The sequence below is a fragment of the Cricetulus griseus genome, chromosome 5 (assembly GCF_003668045.3).
Source record: "Cricetulus griseus strain 17A/GY chromosome 5, alternate assembly CriGri-PICRH-1.0, whole genome shotgun sequence".
Lineage (NCBI taxonomy): Eukaryota > Metazoa > Chordata > Mammalia > Rodentia > Cricetidae > Cricetulus > Cricetulus griseus.
Window position 1 is genome coordinate 75,372,451 of NC_048598.1, and position 19,328 is coordinate 75,391,778.

A 19,328-nucleotide genomic window follows, 5' to 3' on the forward strand; every position below is an offset into this window, starting at 1 on the left:
TTCTGAATATGTTTCTTCTCTATCTTTTGCATGTGTTCTATAAACTTGACAATAAAATGTTCATGTTTAAAATTTATTTCATTTTTTTTCGAGACAGGGTTTCTCTGTGTAACTTTGGAGCCTATCCTGGTACTCACTCTGGAGACCAGGCTGGTCTGGAACTCACAGAGATCTGCCTGCCTCTGCCTCCAGAGTGCTGGGATTAAAGGCGCACACCACCAACACCCAGCAATTTATTATATATATATATATATATATTATATATATATATATATGCATCTGAGTTTGCATATTTGTATATGGATACCCACAGATGCTATAAGATGAGGCCATCAATCCTTTGGAGAGGGAGTTATGAGCATTTGAGAATCACCCAACATGGCTTCTGGGATCTAAGCTCTGACTCTTATGCTAAAGCAGCCAGCACTCTAGCTGAGCCATTCCTCCATAGCACAACCTTCCTTCTAAATATGAATCAACTGCGGTTTGAGAAACCAAGTATGTTTTCCATTAGTATAGATAGAAAGTGACAGAGTTAGCATGCAAAACAGATCCATTTGAGGAATTCCATATTATCAGAATTCTTGGAAACCAGAGCAAAGAAAATGTACTTTGAGAACTCATGTTAACGTATCAGGGCATTGTGCTTTTCTTCTAGCTTCACCCTTTGCCTGGGATGAAGTGCAGAGTGGATGTTCTATTATATTTATAAGATGAAAGGACACCGAGACTTAACGTGTAAAGGTTACAAATCAGGAACTTAACCATGGATGTTTATTGGGAAGTGTGGAAGTGTGAGCTTCAGAAATAAGCAACAGTCCCTGGAAGGACAGTCTCAGACCACAGAGAGAGTAAAAGAGCACAGAGATACTTAAAATGTAGATTAATATTTAATGGCCATTTATCACGGGAGAATGGACAATCATGTAGAATTGGAGGATAACAAAGAAAATAATGGTTTTTGTAATTAATTACCTGTGAGATTGAGATAAGAAGATGTAAAATATTCGATGTAAAAGACTGAGAATCATTACCAGTATAGAACATGTGCCCTGCATACTCTAAGTTAGACATCTACCTCCGCATATTGAATTAATGAAAGTTTAAGTAAAATAAATAAGTAACAAATAAACCATTCTAATGTTATAGCATTGTTTGGTTATAGGTAACATATTTAATATTATTAGTTTTGCTATACATGCAAATTTAAGGAAACTGTGCTTTTTTAAACTGTCAAAGTAAAATAAGAGTACACAAGTTCCCAAAGGAAAGGCTGATATTAAACAGCAGAAGAAAAGTGAGAAAATATACATGAAAAGGAGAATAGTTATAAAGTACAAAAATAATAGTAAATTAGCTACACAGATGGCTTATCAATTAAGAGCACTTGCTGCTCTTTCCAAGGACCTGAGTTAAATTCCCAGAACCCATGTTGCAGGTCCACAACTGTATATAACTCCAGATCCTACGGCATTCAGGTACACAGACTCATAGAACACTAGCATACATGTTAGCTTAAAATAATAAAAAAATTAGGAAATGATAGGAGGAAATAAACTACAATCATCAACAGTGATGATAAATATGAATGGATTAAAAATACTTCCTGAGGGCTAGGTAGATGGGTCCGTGGCAAAGTTGACTTGTGATGCAATTCTGAGGATATGTTCAGGTCTCTAGCACCCATATAAAGCACTGGATGTGCCCTGAAGTATAGAGATAGGTAGATACCTGTGATTCACTTGCCCCCATTCTAGGTGAAACAGTGAGCTCTAAGTTCAATTGACATACTATCTCAAAAAATAGGATAAAACATTATAAAGGAAGACATATGATAGTAATTTTTGGCCTTCACACACGTGTGCAAATAAATTCATACAATCATGTGCACATGTACACATGTGCACATATAAGCACAAATGTGTAAATGCAAGAAAACAAAAAGACACATGAACACATATATGAAGGGACATGTACAACAATTCAAAATTGTAAAGTATTTAATCCTAATCATGCAAACTTCTCTTTGCAAAAGACAGAGCCAACTATAGAATAACCCCAACCAATAAAAATAAAGAATTGTGGATCCCAGTTTCAACAGAAACATGAAAAAAACATGCCTGCACCAACATCTCAAAGGAAAATTGCAGAAGAGGGGTAAGAAGAATTTTAAGAGTCAGAGGATCAGGGGTTTCACTGTGAGTCTGTGATTTCCATTAATTTCAAAAGTTACACAGATAAAGTCTCACCTACATGACTTCCTAAACATGAGCTGACAAGGACAACAATAGACATGCCAATGTGTACCTGGGAAAGCCCAGAAAGCCTCAACCTTACATAAAGAACTACAGGCACCTGAGGAATGTTGAAATTGGAAGAAATAATCTTCCAGGGAAGAGCATACCACTTGGTTATCTAATACCCAAAAATCATCCTTGAAAATACACATACATTTTATACTAAATAAACTGATCATGTCATACTTAGAATAAATATTAATATACATATACATATATGCATGTAACAGCAATTCATATAAAAAGAGATCATATATTTGAATGAGCAAGGAGTGGCTATTTGGAGGGAGGAGAAGGAATGGGTAAATCTTGTAATTATATTAATCTCAACAATTAAACTAATTAACCAGATTATTACTATGACAAGTACTATTAAATATTCAGGAAGACCATTTTCGATTTATTTTTGGCCACAAACTATCACCATGAAGCAAATTACTTCATATATACATTATTGATTGCATTCTACATAATAAAATGTAAATCAAAGTAAAGCTCAAAATCCATACTATAACAGTTCACACAAAGATGCTTCCAAATTAATTTATACAAGGGATCTGTAGAATAGAGTCAGGACCACTGTAAAAGCAATAAATAAGCTTCCATTTCACCCATTATTGTGTCCTGTACATGTTATAATATATTATATATTCTTTTAAGTACATTCATATATAATTCATAAGTATATACATATGTAATGTATATACTTGCACGGTATGTGAATGTAAATTAATAGTCATAAGTGTTATAGTCAAATAGTCTAGAATTTCCACCAAAAGTAAAGTTATATGATATGATTCAATAGTATTTCTTTCAGATGCACTCCAAAAGAAATGAAATCTATAGCATTGAGAGTTATTTGCACACTAGAGCAGACTAAATCATTATTCACATTGTCTGAGATTTATAAACAATCACAGGTAAATAGATACAGACCTTGTACTATATAGATACAATAGAATATAATAGAACATTGTCCAGCCTTCAAAGAGAAGTAAATGTTATTTGAGTCTAACATAGATTAATCTTGTAGAAATTGTATTGAGCCAAATAAGTCATACACAGAAGGATAAACACATGAAACCAAGAGAGATGAATTTATATGGACTGGGTTGACTGGCAAGCATTGCTGGAATGATGTGAGTTCACACATGGCAACTATTGTCCAATTGAATTCACACATGGCAACTATTGTCCAATTGAATTTAAGTCCCATTCCTCATGATGAAACATATGCTGTTACCATTTTTGGTCTAAGAGACTCTAAGTAGACAGGTCACAATCCATATGGAAGAACCCACTACTATTATGCTGCTAAATATATATAGTATTAAGCCAACTTGTAATGACATATGGTATGCAGATTAATGAATCTCTCAATCATTTGAGAAGCTTCTTTTTGTAGTAGATGCTAATTAGCTTGAAGTATCAAAATTGGCCAAGCTGTAGTAAGCAAGAGTCTGAAGAATAATTTGCCCTAAATGAAGCATCTATATAACAGTCCACTTCTCAAAGCTTAGGCATCATTGTGGAAGAATGGCAGAAAGACTATAAGATATATATGTGGTAGACTATTCCAGGGAAACACAGTAGGACAGCTGTTCACATGAAATCACTGAAGCAGTACACATAAAATTTGTGCAATCCCAAGTCCAACAAAATTCTTGCATGGAAAGGAGAGTTCCACAAACATTCTTACACCATGTTATTGAGCTATTGGCAATTGTTAGCTGGTAGGAGTGGGACAGGGGATTTTCTGTGAGTGTAGCTCCTGTTAAGTTGGTAATACTCTAGCAGAGAGCCACACAAAATGAAGGACTTAAAAAATAAAAGCACACAAAGTTGGATGAGGATGGAAAACAGGATGCATTTGGGTTAGATTCATATATGATCAAAATGTGTTGTGTTCAAGGATGTGGGAGAGCTGACCCCCCCCCAAGGAATGGGACTAGGAGACCACCATAAAAGGATGGTTCTAATAGCCTAGACTGACCAGCTCAGCTACCACCCAGACTCACATTCAGGGCCTTTGGTTGGCACACCTTAATCTCCACCCTATCTGTGACTTGCTGGAGGGCATGATGCACCTGGTCCTGTGGAACAATAGCCATAAGATCTACATAACATGGAGCAACATCAGGATATCTGAGAGGAGGGTCCACTGATGATGGTGTACCAGATGCCAGAGGCCTTGAACCAGGCAAATGACTCTTTGCAATGAACATTTTACACATAGGGCTGATTCGACAGAAGGATATACTACATGCTACTCTGCAGCTATCAATGCCACTAGAATGAATTAAGAGGTGCTGGAAAGACAGAGGAGTCAGGTGGGTGTTTGTTTTGTTTTGTTGTAAATTATTGGTTGGGCATGCTGCAGGATTGTAGGGTGGATATGAAGGGACTGAGAGATGTGTTTGATTTGGGTGAATGAATGTGCAGTTCCCAAGGAATTAAGAAAGAATTATGTTTCAAAAAACCTGAAAGAATTAATAAAAAAGAAAGAATGCAAAATATAGATTAAAGAAGCAAATTCAACAATATACCACACAAAGTACTGAGGGTAGTTAAAGAAAGTGCTTTGTTTTTCTATAGATTGGTTTCCACCAGAAAAGAAGATAACACTCACACCCATTAGCTATAGATCATCTTTCTACAACATGTTTACATAATGAGTATTATGTTCATCTATTTAAATTAATAAGTGAATTTTTTAAGAGTCATAAAACAAATCTTGCATATCATTCATTATATTTTAAAGTTTCACACCCAATTCTTATAGTATAGAAAAATAATAAAGTACAAATATGAAAAGGAAAGTGTTTTAAATATACAAATTTTGTTTGAAGATTTTCAGTTTAAATATATATGTACATATGATGCATAATATTGAATATATTAAATATACTATACTATACATATAACAGATTATGTAATAGAAATTTTCCTGCTTCTTTCTCTATGGAACACTCAGGTGCTAGGCAATGAGTTGAACATAAAAAAGGCATTATAAACACTGAAAAAAAGGAATTTTCAATAACATTAATCTGTAATACATAGGAACAAATCTAAGAAAAGGTTTAACAGCCCTTTGTGGAAAACATTATTAGGATTGGATAAGAGAAAATTCTAAATCAATAGGATGAAAAAGATACAAAGAGGTAGCACAGAAGAAGCAAGCTTGGTACAACATAATTCACCACTAATTACAATGAAATGTTCTGGACAAGGAACAAAAAGCAATTACCTGAGAGCTCTGAAATTGTAATGGCAGAGCCATACAACAAAAGGAGCCTGAACAAAGAAAAAGGCCTGTAATAGAAGTGAATTTCTAGATGTTACTTCTTTTTATCACCCAAACATTGACATTTACACTGCAGCAGAACAAACTGTCCTAAGAAACAGCATCACTACTGTCAGAAGAGGAAAAAAGGACCTGTAAACAGGAATACAAAGTGTGTGGTTATCATCAAGAATCTACATCCAGTAACTGATGGAAGCAGATGCAGTGATACACAGAACCACTGGGATTAGCTCCTGGAGGTTATTGCAGAGAGGGTGCAGGGATTATATGAGCAAGGGGGTGCGGTATCATGATTAGGAAACAACAGACAGCAGACCCACACAGTGCAAGCTCATAGACACTAGACTGACAACTGGGGAAGCTGTAGGGGACCAAACTAGACTCTCTGAATGTGGGTGACAGTTATGTAACTTGATTTGTTACAGGTGGTGGCGGTGGTGGGATGCTGGCTGTGACATTAGAACCCATCAAGGTGGTAAAACTGGCTTCTTGGAGCCCATTCACTATCTTGAGATGTCTAGTTTAGTCTTGATAAAGGGAAGAGGGGCTTGGTGATGCCTCAGTTTGGTATGCCAGAGTGACAGATGGGGATCCTGAATGGGACTAAACTAAGCCCTTGAATGTGGGTGACAATTATGTGCCTTGATCTGTTGGTGAAGGTGGATCTGGCAGTGGCACAATAACCTAATCCGAGTGCATCAACTGGATTTTTGGAGCCCATTCCCTATGGTCAAATAGCTTGCTCAGCCTGCAGATGGGGGTGGGGAACTTGGTCCTGCCTCAACTTGGTATACCATACTCCATTGACTCCCCAAGGGAGGGCTAACCCCCTGAGAGGAGTGGGTGGAGTGGGATGGGGGGAGGTTGGGTGGCAGGAAATGGGAGGTAGTGGAACTGGGATTAGTATGTAAAATGAAAAGAAAATTAAAGAAATAAGTTTTACCAAATGAAAAAACTTTTTCTCCACCATCCTTGCTCAAAGGGCTGTCCTCTTCAGGATCTGTCATGAGGAGATGAGGTAGAGATGAAGCCGTATAGCTTATCCTCTAAGAGAACCATCCCAGGCTCAAAACAGAATGTGGAAAAGGAGTACTGTAGTTAAAGATAATCGGGGACATCCTCCATCACTTCCTTGTATCCACATTTACTCCACCATGACTGATACATAGAAGAGACTTTCCCAACTCTAGTGTTTACATGGTTTAACCTAAGAGAGGTAGATATTTTCCAAACACTTTTGTTGATTAGTTTTTTTTTTTTCAGGTTGATAAAACAACAGACACCAGGGAAGAAGGAAGCTCAGTTGAGGAATTATCCCCATCATATTGGCCTGTAGACATGTCCATGACCATTCTTGACTGATGACTCATTTGGGAGGTTCTTTCCCACTGTGAATCCATCCCTGGGCATGTGGTCCTGGGTGTTATAAGAAACCAAATCGAGCAAGTCATGGGCAGCAAGACAGTAAGCAGTGTTTGTCAATACCCTCTTCAGTTCCTGTCTCCAGGTTTCTGTCCTGAGTTCCTTCTCTGTTTTCTTTTGATGATGAACTGTAAAGTGTAAGAAGAAATAAAATATTTTTCAGCCCCAAGTTGCTTTTTATCAGTGTTTGATCACAGCAACAAAATAGCAAACCAGTACATAGTTCTCTTCACCTTCTGAGATGAGTGTGTGCTATATTTTCTTCATTTTTATAAGGCAGAATATATGTGAATGCATTTGCTCAGAATTGTTGCATTTTTGCAATGAATTCCAGTAGTCATGTGGCAAGTTGTTACTGTGCAAATAGATATATTTTGAGGTTATCATGCCTAAAATTGTTATATTTATTGTCTTATTATCCTATGTCATGTTTTTCTCTGTGAGTGATATTGCTTGCCTTGGAAAGTATCTTTTTGCCACTTTTTATTGAACTGTATATTTTCCCACTGCCCTTCCCTCCTCCCTTTATCTTTTCCATTTTTTAATTTTAGCTTCTTTGTCAAAAATCATTGAATGTTATCTTAAAGGTGGCTTCATCAACTGACATAGGAAGTATTATTTCATTCTTATTATTAAAGAAGTTAAGGTGGATTGATGTTAATTTTTCTTTAAATTATTGGTAGCACCAGCAATGCAGCTACATGATGAGATTTTTTTTCCTCATCAGGAGCTGTTGTACAGTTGTTCAAATTTTCTAGTTTTCATTCAGTCATTTTTTTCTTTTGGTGAACATTTAAGTTTTTATAGATTTCATTCATCCTATTGCTGTGGTCTAGTCGCAATGTGGCCAGGTCTCAGAAAAAAACTAAGGACTAGACAATGGAAGGATGGGCCAGATATATTGGTCAGGAGAATCCTGCAGCCTGAACTGCAGACAGAGTTCTTCTTTATTTATACATAATTCAGTAAGTAGTGGTAGATACATGTCCTTTCAAAACATAGAGAATTTCACTTTTATTTTTAATTTTTAGTTTTTATATTTTTGTTTTTCAAGACAGGGTTTCTCTTTGTAGCTTTGGAACCTGGCACTTACTCTGTAGACCAGTCTGGCCTCAAACTCACAGAGAGCTGTCTGCTTCTACCACCCAAGTGCTAGGCTTAAAGGTATGTGTCACCAACTCCAGGGCAATATATCAGTTGTATTTTTGGACATGGGTTTCACTTCCTTTTGCATATCTTTTAGTCATCATTGGTAAAAAGTTATTTTACAATCATTTTTCATCATGCTTAGTTATCATTGATAAATAGAATTGTCTTTTACAATCAATTTTATTCATCAACCACATAATTCAATTTTTAAGAATCTAGGAGCATATGAGAACCCATTCTCAGGCTGGCAACTTCTGTGACTTCAAGGATGCCAGATAGAAAGTAAATCTCCAAGTCACCCTGAGAAGATTGCCATGTCCTGAGAAGTGTATAACTAAATTTTCATGGTCAGAGTGCCCAAGGAAAAATCCTCAGGCCAAAGCTGTCACAGTTGCTATTCAAATTCTGGCATAACATAATGTTTACATTTTGTATCTTTATAGAATTTTTTTATATGCCTAATCCTGGCGCCCATTTCTTCTTTGGTGACAAGACATCAGATTGGTCCTGCACTAGCTAACTTTTCTAAGAAAGGGGTGTCCTGATACCTTATTCTTTCATCATCTTTCTACATCATCTTATATATTATAAGCATATGCATCAGCTATAAAAAGGTAGTTTCAGCATGTATGGAAAATAAAAGACTTCAAAAATATCAGCCTAGTTTTAAATGTAGTTCCGAGATTAGTGAGATGAGTGGAACTATTGGGGCCTTTTGTTTGATGGATTTTACAACTATAAAAATACAATTATTGGACTAGTTTATCTACAATGTCCTCATGATGTCCAATTTTCCATGGAATTTCACAAGATTGAATGAAATCCCCTGTGTTTATCTTAACAAGATCCTAACACCTGGTTTATAAAGTGAAGGCTGGATATTCACCAAAAATGCAAAATGGCAGTTTGGGAAGAGAGTCTGTCTCCTCATAAGCCTGTTTTAGAAGTTCAAGTTTGCTTTGAATCTATCCAACATATTTGTTCAGAGTTGTCAGTAAATATTTAGCTTTCAAAATAGCAATGTAATTTAAAAACAGCCACATTTCACATTTTCAAGTATCGAAAATAAGCAGCAAAAGTTGGAAGATCTGAGGAAATTTTAATGATTAAAAACAATAGTAAATAGTAAAATGTCTCAATCATATTTATTGGCATGCAATTGAAAATAATCAAATGCTTAATTGATTTCTCTTTTGTTTCATTTGAAATTGAAAATTTGATTCAATTTTATCAAGATCAAAATGACATCAGACTTCTGAAGATCTACAAAATTTCAGGTCTGTTTCTTTAGTATTTAGAGTTGATCAAATCACTGTTTCTGCCTAAGAAAAGGACGTCTGATTCTAGAATATTCTTTGAAGAAATGAGAACTACAAACTTAATAAAAATCTGGAAGTAGTGTGTACACTACAGAACATTGTGAGGAAGGGTTCCAGCATATTTCCCAAAATAAATAGCACATGAATTGGTCGTTTTCTTTCTGAAGAGTTTTCATTAAAGAAAGCACAGAATTAAGAATTTGAATAGAGATGTAACTCAGTAACCTAATGCTTGCCTAGTATAAGCAATGCCTTGGATGTGATCCTCCAAAATATTAATAATTTTAAAAATTGAGAATTTGCATTAAACATTAATTTTGGTCACAATTATTTAAAACAAATATCAGAAAAATATTCCCATCTGTTATTTCTCTAAGTCAAATGAATGCTCAACTGGTCACTGCAAATTGGTACCAAATGCAGAGATTTGTGAATGCATTAAGTAGATTTTAGCTTGTTCATGTAACAAGATCATGCACAAAGGATGACAAAGCACCTAACTGGTGGTTTTAACATTTGTACTACTGATGGGCTCCACAATTTGTTCTTGTTATTTATTTTTATTTAAATCTGCCTCAACCAAGCAACACAGGCAGTTCTATCAATTTGACGTTGCAGTTGAAGAGGCCAGTGTTTCATGAGGCAAGTTGTGAGCACTGAAAATGAATGCACCATTTGATAGGAAGCCTAATGTCAGAAGAAAGGATCCATTTATGATCCAGATTGAACTGGCTGCTCACTTTTACAAAAATAACTGTATTACAAAAGGTTTTGTAACAGCAGTCCATTTCCCTACTCTGTAAAGTGAGAGCAGAATTATGTTTAAAATTCACTAAACTCTAATTAATTATCTCACATTTGAACAGTAGGTAATAGATGGCCATTATCATTATTGTAAGTGAGAGAACTCCCTGTCCCATATCTATGTGCTTTCCACTCATATATTAGGTAAAGAACACAAATACATTAACATAACCCCTTTGCACTTTGTCATGGTCTCCTTCAGTACCTCAGGGTCTTTGCAGTATCTATAGATAGCAATAATATGCTGTCCTTTTATTGAAGGCTAGAAAACAATTCCACCCTAAAGCAATAAGTGCTGTGGGTAATAGGCATGTTTATTTGGTTGCTAAAAATGCACAATGCAGGCAGGTATTCAAACACCACAGGGTGTCAAAGTAATGCACACAATTTTCATGAATCAGTTTTTTTAAAGTTATCATTGAATTTTCCTACCCACTGAAGAGCATGATTGTAGTTGTGAAATAAATTTATAAAATGCTAATGTGCAAAGCATATTATAAAATTATATTATGTGTCATGTACCAGTATATAGTATATACTCTAAATCATGCTGTTATTGTATCTACAACTTCAGGTTTTCAATTTATTTAATGTTTCTATTTTCAAGAAATTAGTTGTAGGTAGCAGTTATATGTTCAAGGGTTTGATCCTTTGTTGTGAAATTAAATACAGAAAGGTACATCTCTCACTGAAAATCAGTATTACTAAGCATACACTAAGAACACCAAAATGGAAATGAAGAGCATTTATTTTACTAAGTGATCCCAACGAAATTTCAGCCATCCATCACTCCTCTGAATCTCTGTGTCAAGTATCCTGCATATTTATGGTCATTCGCTGCTGTGTACATCCCTAGAATACAAAGAGCCTTCCATTTGTTTTTCTTATGAAATTCTGAGGAAGTTGGGAAGAGTTGAACACTAACCCCTATCATATTGAGGTTGGCAATCAAAAGACTGTAGAAACAGCTCTGAGATAGCAATGGTGCTAATGTTGCTATATGATTATTTCAAACAAGCATCTTTTCTTACATTAGCTGAGTAAGAACTGTGCCCCTTGTCCTTGCCTCTCAGGAAAGAGGCAGGTAGGTATACTCAAGGATTTCCAGACATGTGAGGCATCTGTTTCACAGCTCTGCCAGCATCTCCCTCCTCAATTTTCTATAATGACAGCCATCTGCTTGACAGATGATACCTATTTTTTTTGGCTTCAGGATAACAACCAGAGGTTTACAATTTTCAATCATTTAAAATTATTGTTTTCTCAAAATTAATAAATATTTCAATCAACAAGAGCTAAGATTCTGGCATTGCCTAATATATAATACTTCTATACTACAATGAAGTTTTTAGAACTCTTCAAAGTATAGTTAACTATAGTAGGAAGCCCACCTTCTTATACATGTTTCTAAAAATCATAGGTATTATCTGGGCAAGTTTGTAAAAATAGCTCATATTTTTCTGATAGCTCTTAATATTTCTTGAATCTTCCATTATTACTTATTTCTTATTTTAGCTAAACCATAGACTACAAAGCATGCACTAATGCATTTTGTGTCTTGGGAAACAAATATTTTTACACATTTGGGAGACTATAAGAATCCTTCTGTCCTAACTAAATAAAAATTGTGAAGACAAGAAAGTCTAGTGCTAAGGATTCATTAGCTCATGGAGTGACTATTCACACGTGGCTTGCTTAGACGTTAATTTTGCTGAATCCTTCACACTGATTCCCAGTGGTGAGTTGAAGTGGGAGAGCAATACTAAGCACAACATGCAGGCTTCTCCATAACGGCTGCAACAGAAAGAACACGTCACACGAGCCTTGATATAATTACTATTGTGGAGATCAAAGTTGCTGTGTGAAAATTTCTTCAGTGATGAGATCCTATCATGAGGAAGGCAATATGTAGACAGAATGATCAATTCAAACAGGTATTAATGTACCAAAATAAGGTCCCCAAACCTTATTACACTGTGTGGTAAATAGTTGCATTAGGTAAAACATGTGTGATGCATAATACTGTCAAACTGACAGAATCTAACGTCACCTCAGGGATAATCTCTGGGCAAGTCCGTGAGGGCATTTCCAGATTGGATTAACTGGTGGTTAATCAGTTGCCTTTCCCTTTTTGTGATAAAACTTCACGACCAAAAGTGACTTACATAAGAAAGAGCTTGTTAATGACTCATGGTTCCAAAGGATAAAATCATAATGGCAGAGAAGTATGACAGAAGGAGTACAAAGCTGAGAGGTCACATCTTTAGCCACACACAGCAAACAGGAAAAACTGGAAGTAGGACAAGGCTATAAAAACTCAAAGCTCACTCACAGTGACTTAAGTCCTCCCACAAGGGTGCACCACCTCCCCAAACAACAGCATCAACTGCAGAACAAGTGTTCAAATACTGGAACCTATGGGAGGCATTATTCATGTAAGTCATTAAATGATTTAATAAGTTGGGAAGATATATCACAAATGTGAGTAACACCATCCCATAGGCAGGAGTCCTGGCCTGAGTGAAAAGCAAATGTGAGCACAGAATCAGCATTTATCTCTCACTCGTTCCCATCTATGGATGCAATGTGACCAGATGCCTCAAGCTTCTTCCACCATGATTTATACACCATTATGCCTCTACCTTCAACCTGTGAGCCAAATAAACACTTCCTTCCTTAAAAAAAAAGAATCCCTCTGTCCAACAAAAGAAAGAATAAAATATTGATAATCAAGTTTCATTTACATTTAGTAACAGTAAAGGTGCCACTCAGGATATCCCCTACAATACATTGTTATTATTACCTGACACATAGTAATAGGACATATTTAATGTATTTATGGTATGATGACAGTAAATACTTACTTAACCAAAGCTTATTCGAATCAAACACTCCCCAAATGTCGAAAATGGAGTCTTTTGTTTGGTTCTTGCTATAAATGGAGACCTACATCTTAAACAGTTATGCATGCTGAGGAATAACATTTGCCATTACCTTAGGTCCTCAGCTTTTAAGTTCAGGAACAAAAGTGCCACATGATGAAAGAAGATGTTGAGTGATTAGTTTGCTTCTATTATACTTTCATAGAAAAATGGTAATAAGAATCTGAGTTTCTGGAGCTTATCCAACATTTTCAGTTAAGGGATTACATGATGTATACTGTATGCTTAGATTTATGTGACCTTAAATTTACCACTTTTCTTATAAAACTTGTATGAGTGTGATTTGTCTAAGCAAATTGGAATGAAGAGAATTGATGTTCTTCCTTGAGGCCCAGGGGGAAAATGAAAGGAGTAAGGAAGTCCAGAGCAACATTTTGGGTAGCTGTAGATGCCTTTGCTTCTTGAGTTTCCTGTCAAATAAAATCCCCATTTATCTACAAACTGCAGGCTCTCCTGGTGCACTACCCTGTGTAACTTCCATTGGGGATTGTTTTGTTTTGCCTCTTACATTTTTCTCAGCAGCTGTCTTCTATCTGTAGTTCCTAATTCAATGCGTGCGCATCAGCCATCTCTTCCAATTAGAGTTTTAAACAGTTTATGAAGTATCTTTCTGCCACTATAACTTATATCTAAAACAATTTATTAATAGAAAAGACTTATTTTGGCTAACGGTTTGGGATTGAGTGGGTCCAGATTAAGACTCATTGGAATCAATGCCTTGAGCCTATGCAAGACTAGAAAGAGCATGATACAGTGACATGTCTTATGACACAGTAAGAAAAGTAAAAGATAAAGCATGAGTCTGACTCCCACAGTCTTCTTTAAGGAGAGAACTACTAAATTCTATGACTCCCAACAGCACCATGTTAGGGTCAGGTATTTAACACAAGCTTTGGGTTAAACATTTAAGACTGGAATGTAGGAAACCACTGCCAACTGAAGTTCATATTTTACTGGTCAACTCTTAAAATTATGTGGAGTTTGTTGGGCCTTTTTCCACACTTTCAGAAGTATGAACAGAAAAGCTACTGGGAGGGATGGCAAAGTTCAGAATTACTTCTATATAATGGACCAAAACTTATTTTAAAGCATTTTTAAAGCAATTTCAAGAGGATTTTTCTTTAAGTGGTCAGTATAATTGACTTGCAGAGAATTCTTGTCTGCAGCATCTTGCTAACTTTTGACAAGCATTTTTTCTCACCCTTCACAGATCTTTTGATTTTAAGGAAGAGAAACACAGTTCCTCAAAAACACCATGATGCCAATTGCAGATAAAATTGACTGGAAGTGTAATTCAAAGATTTTATGTGATTCATAGTGCATGCAAGCTCATGAAAGAAAATAAAACAATAATATTGGCATGGTAATTATCCACATGGATGTGCTCTAAAGGGAGGCTAATAATTGAAGTGTGTTGAGGAAATACAAAGATAGGTTTTTAAAAAGCAGTTTCCTAATTCCATTAAGTTGAATCTTCACTGCTTAAAGCAAATGTGAGTTACTGATTTTCAAGGAGTGTTAATATAACAACACAAGGGACAGTGTCAACAGCCAAGAAGAGGGTCATTTAAATAAATAGATTTGTAAGACATGATTGTTTTAAGCTCTCTGTGTCATGACTGTAATTTGAATTAAGCATAAGGTGATTTCTTTCACTGAATCAGTAAGTACACATAATATCACTTGCAACCCTGTCTCACTCCACAGACAAAACTGATTTTTAATAGCTTTCCAAAGTCTATGATGCAACCACATGCTATTATTATTGTTTGCATTTTCTCATAAAATTATCTTTTTGTAACAGTAAAAGAGACAGACTTCCAGTCCCTTGGCTTGGTATTGAATGTGTTTGAAAGGCACTTTTCCTAATGAACAGTGTAAGTTCCTTCATTGTTCCTACTGGAAAACCAGAACAATGAGTACACAGGAATAAATGGTCTGTTCAAGACAGAACTCCTGATTCCTGATTGTCTTGTGATTAGAGATAACTCCTACCACCTTTGTGAAAGTCATCTTCTAATGGTCCATGGGCATTTTGGATTGATTCCACCCAAGTCTGGGTAATGAGAAAATTAAAGCCCAGAAAAACTTATTCTGTTCTTATCTATTGTATAGTTATTAAAACTGGGCAATGGAAATTGTGAGATTATTTCCATTCATGGAGTTTTGGGGACATTTATGAGGAAAATATTTTTTGGTTCATAATTCTGAATGACTATCCAAGCACAATTTGTGGAAGGCAAGACCAGCCTTATTAAAAAGACAAATTTATTTTTCATTTGATTGACAAAGTTCATAGAAATCATTGTTGCTGATTGTTCTATTTAGGTTCACCTGGCAGCTTCACACAATCATCTGAGGATGTCTCAAGTGACAGCTTGACCAGATCTCATTGTCCCATGGCCATGTATTTGAGAAATTGTCTTGGTAGATAATTGATGTGAGAGGGTCCAACCCACTGTGGGTGACACTATCCCTAAGCAGGTATGTATGACTGATATAAGAAAGCTAAGCAATGGAGTCAGGGGGAAAAAGCCACTAAGCATCATTCCTCCGTGGTTCCTATATTCGGGTTACTGCCTTGAGTTTCTGCCATGACTTTCACCAATCATGGACTCTGCTCTAGAAGTAGAAGCTGAAATAAATATTTTTACTTGCCTAATTTGCTTTTAGTTTAGGTGTTTTCCACAGAAACAGAAATAAATCTAGGACATTGGTTTTCTTATCTTATTGTAATGCCCTAGTCTTATTTTTCAAATTTCCAAATTTAACCCAGGGTCAGTGGAGTCAATGGCCCATTGATGTCATGAATTCAAAACAAACAACAGGAATCTGAACAGATTTAAGGAACTATTCTTAGATATGAAATAGTCTTTGTAATAGATCTTTCTCATAATGCCAATATATGATCTAAGTATTGATGTGTATCTTATTCTGTATAGAAACAAGATCTTATAATAGGTAAAAAACATAAGATAAGGAATCTGCCAGTATTTAAGAATTGATATTAACATTGTAAATATTTCATAGGGTTTGAGTATACTTTTACAAAATTATTTCAGACACCTATATAAAATGTTGAGTTATATAAAAGTACTAACAGCTCTCCACCTTAATCAAAATAAACCACCAGTTAACTTAAAACAAGTTGTTTTATATGTATGAAATGCAATGTAGCTACTTAAATGTACCTGGGAAAATGCTGCCTTGGAATTCAACACAATTTAGAAGATAAACCTGCATTTGCCTCTTCTACTATTAATATCTTGAATATTTCTTCTCCCTTTTGGGGGACAGAAATGTAAATTCTTACAGAAAATGGCAAAAATTACAGGGTTTTTGATGATATGTTCCAAAATTAGGTGACTTTGAATTAATCAAAATGGCTATTTTTCTAGAAGAGACTGACTTCCTTTAAGTAAGATTTTTACCTTATCCTTGATTTCACAGAGTAATCCTGCACTCTTTTTGTTGAGTAGGGGCATTGGCCTATGTTTCTAGCACCTGAGTTTTGCCTACAACCAAACCCAGGTAAAAATCCCATGGAGCCATAGAGAAAGAATTCTACTAACAATCTGACCCACAAATGCATCCTACTCAGCTCAGCCAGGTGAAAAAGAGCCTCCTTCCTTCTTAAACCTTTGTTATGTAACTCTGAGCAGGACCAAGCAATCATGGTCAGCGGCACCTTTAATCAGGGTTTCTCCCTACATTACCACACATGAGTTCCTTTAATCCACTAATAATATATTAAATGGATTTGAAAACAATATTTTATATGTTCTTATATAATTTTTAACACAGAGTCATAGAAAGCTGTCACTTGGCAAAGAACCTTCATTTAAAAAGAGAAGAACCTTCCAGTAAGAGATTAAAACCTGGGGCCATTCATGGCTGTAGCTAGTGCCATAGTCTCTGCAGTTTGATAACTAATGTATGAGACCTCAGGGGAATTTCAGAAGACTCGGTCCTAGATGGTCTTCGGAGATAAAGAAGTAGAAACTATGCTACATTTCTGTAATTAATAACAGGCAATATCTACCTTTAGAGAGGGAGAGACAGGTAAGGATACAAGGATAGCTAGAAGAATGGCTCAACTCACAGAAACAAGATTGACAGAGTACCTCATGTCTATCTTCTGTCTTGGATGCTTGCCTTTTAGACACTTCTATCACAGTACTGTCATCTGACATAATATACAGCAATATCATCATCTTCTTCAGCCAAAAATTCCCTTCATATAGAAATTTTTCTCTTAACACTACCATCCTTAGTGCCTATATAAAAAGCTGTATATGCTGAATATCACAATTACTTAAGTAATGGTTTCAAGAGTGTATCAAATAATATCAGGTCATTAGCAACAGCAAAAGTGCTATGATGGACTGGTGAAGATGAACACACAGAATGTGATTGTTGACAACAAACATTATGTAAAATCCAACAACTCTGATTGGGCTGGCATTCCAAAGGAAACCACAAAGTTGATTACTTATATTACTGATAAAAATGAAATGGGAAATATATGTGATAATATAATGTGACAGAAGAAAGGTATCTTACATATGGACAAGATTAAGTTGAAATGATTTCTCACATTCTAGAATCATCTACAAGTATGCAATTCAAGTATCAAAATAACAACCAACAAAAGGAGTTTTAACCCCATATTAGATTTTTCCTCATAACATAAATTTCAGAAATGTTTAAAGTCTTAAATTTTTAAAATAAGAAAATTGATATATGGTATTATGCTCTAAGCTAATTTGTGGTTCATCTGATTTGGCATGTATAGAAAATAATGATTCATGAAAACTCTCACTGATATTGATCTACTTTTTTCTTTTTAATTTAAATCAGTAACAAGCTTCTTTTTACATGTCAATCCCCATTCCCTCTCCCCTGCCCCTCCCTGACCCCCATCCCATCCCATTTCTGCTCTACAGGGAAGGTAAGGCTTTCCATGGGGGGGGCGTCTTCAAAATCTGTCATATCATTTGGGGCACAGCCTAGACCCTCCCCCATGTGTCTAGGCTGAAAGAGTATCCCTCTATGAGGAATGGGCTCCCAAAGTCCATTCTTGTGCTAGGGATAAATGCTGATCCATTACTAAAGGACCCAAAGATTGCCCAGACCTCCAAAGTGACAGCCACATTGAGGGGGTCTGGAACAGTCCTATGCTGGTTTCCTAGCTATTAGTCTGGGGACCATGAGCTCCCCCTAGTTCAGATCAGCTGTGTTTCAGTGGTCTCTCAAGCCTAGTCTTGACCCCTTTGCTCATCACTCCTCCCTCTCTGCAACTGGATTCCATGAGTTAAGCTCATTGTTTAGCTGTGGTTGTCTGCTTCTGCTTCCATCAGCTACTAGATGAAGGTTCTAAGATGGCATATAAGGTAGTCATCAATCTCATTATAGGAAAAGGGTATTTAAGGTAACCTTTCCATTGTATCTTAGATTGTTACCTGGGGTCATCCTTGTAGATCTCTGGACATTTCCCTAGTGCCATATTTCTCTTCAAACCTATGAAGGCTCTTTCTATTATGGTATCTCATTTCTTGCTCTCCTCTATTCTTCCCCTGATTCAGTCTGCCTGCTCCCTCATGTCCTCCTCTCCCCTCCTCTTCTTCCCATCTCATTATCCTATCTCCTTCTTGCCTGCCCCCTTTCTCCCAATTAGCTCAGGAGATCTTGTCCATTTCCCCTTCTCTGTGGGACCAAGTATGTCTCTCTTAAGGTCCTCCTTATTTACTAGCTTCTCTGGTGGTGTGGATTGTAGGCTGGCAATCCTTTATTAGTAAAGCACTCAAAAAATAAACTACATGAATGAAATTTGTTAGAATTTTTTTTAAATAATGCCGTATAGCAAAAGAAGACATATGAAAAAAGCACTAAAAATGTTAAAACACAGGTATAAGAAAGTTTAATCATTGTGAATCAAACATAATTTCATCATTGTTGGTATTCTCTTTAAAAAGTAACATAGAAAGTGTGATTTAACAACTATAACTGCACAATAAAATTTAAATTCCATCAGTAAAAGAGAAGACAATTAAAGATTAAGCTATGTAAATGTTGTTAATTTAAGCAGCAT